Source organism: Pteropus alecto, unplaced genomic scaffold (genome assembly GCF_000325575.1).
Source record: "Pteropus alecto unplaced genomic scaffold, ASM32557v1 scaffold118, whole genome shotgun sequence".
NCBI classification, from domain to species: Eukaryota; Metazoa; Chordata; class Mammalia; order Chiroptera; family Pteropodidae; genus Pteropus; species Pteropus alecto.
Genome location: NW_006440654.1, coordinates 1,364,616 through 1,365,592, shown reverse-complemented (window position 1 = coordinate 1,365,592; position 977 = coordinate 1,364,616).

Here is a 977-nt window from a genome sequence, read left to right as displayed (position 1 = left end):
AATGAGGACTGGTCACCAGAAGAAGCAACGATGACATCAGTGGCCGGAACTGTCGGTCCCGACCCCTGACCTCTTTGGGGGAGGGGCAGGGAGGCGAATCCATCCCAAAGGCCACCGACTCATCGGAGCCCCGTGAACACCCTGGGTACCGGCTTCGGAGAGCTTCCGGGTCACCGCCCAGGTGGGGGTGCTGGGAGGGTGACGCCCTGGGGGTGTGGAAACCCCGCCCCCTTCCGCACACCTGGCCCTGTGCGTGTTGTCCGCCTGAGCCTGCTCATTGCAATAAACCGGTGATCTTGTAAGCACGCTGTCACCCCGAGTTCTGCGAGCCGCTCTAGCAAGTTAGTGACCCCCGGGGGGCGGCGGGAACCTTCAGTTCGTAGCGGGTCGGTCAGACACTGGGGCGGTGACCTCAGGGCGCTGCTGGCACAGCCGCCGACCGGGGTCGGAGCGCCCGGAGCAGGCAGGGAGAGCAGAGTGGCCTCCGCCGTGATGCGGGACAAGCTCCCTGTCCGTGTCGCTTGCCTCTCGAGCTGGCAGAGGCCGCCCGCACCCCACGGCCGGGTCGCGGCCCTCTCTCCTGCCGCCTTCGTCATCGTGTCTCCTCCTGAGGCTCCGAGCCTCCTGTCCCCCCGTCACGGAGCCCTTGTGGTCCCAGTCAGGGCCACTGAGCGAAGCCAGGGTCACCCCTCACCCCAGCCACCGTGCCAAGCCCCTTCTGCCAGGCAGGGTGACGTGGTGGCAGGTTCCTTGGATGGGGACACGGACATCTTGGGGGGAGGGGGCTGTGATTCAGCCTGCCACACGGGAGCAGCCCGTTTGCGGCAGGACAGGTGGGGGGCTGTGTGTGTCTGGTACTCAGGAGGCCTGAAGGAGCCCGCTGACCCTCAGTCATCTCTCTGGAACAGCCGAGTGCCAGAGTCGCCCAGGTCCATGAGCACCGCGTGGCACTCAGGGCGGCCGCTGGTGCGAGGCGG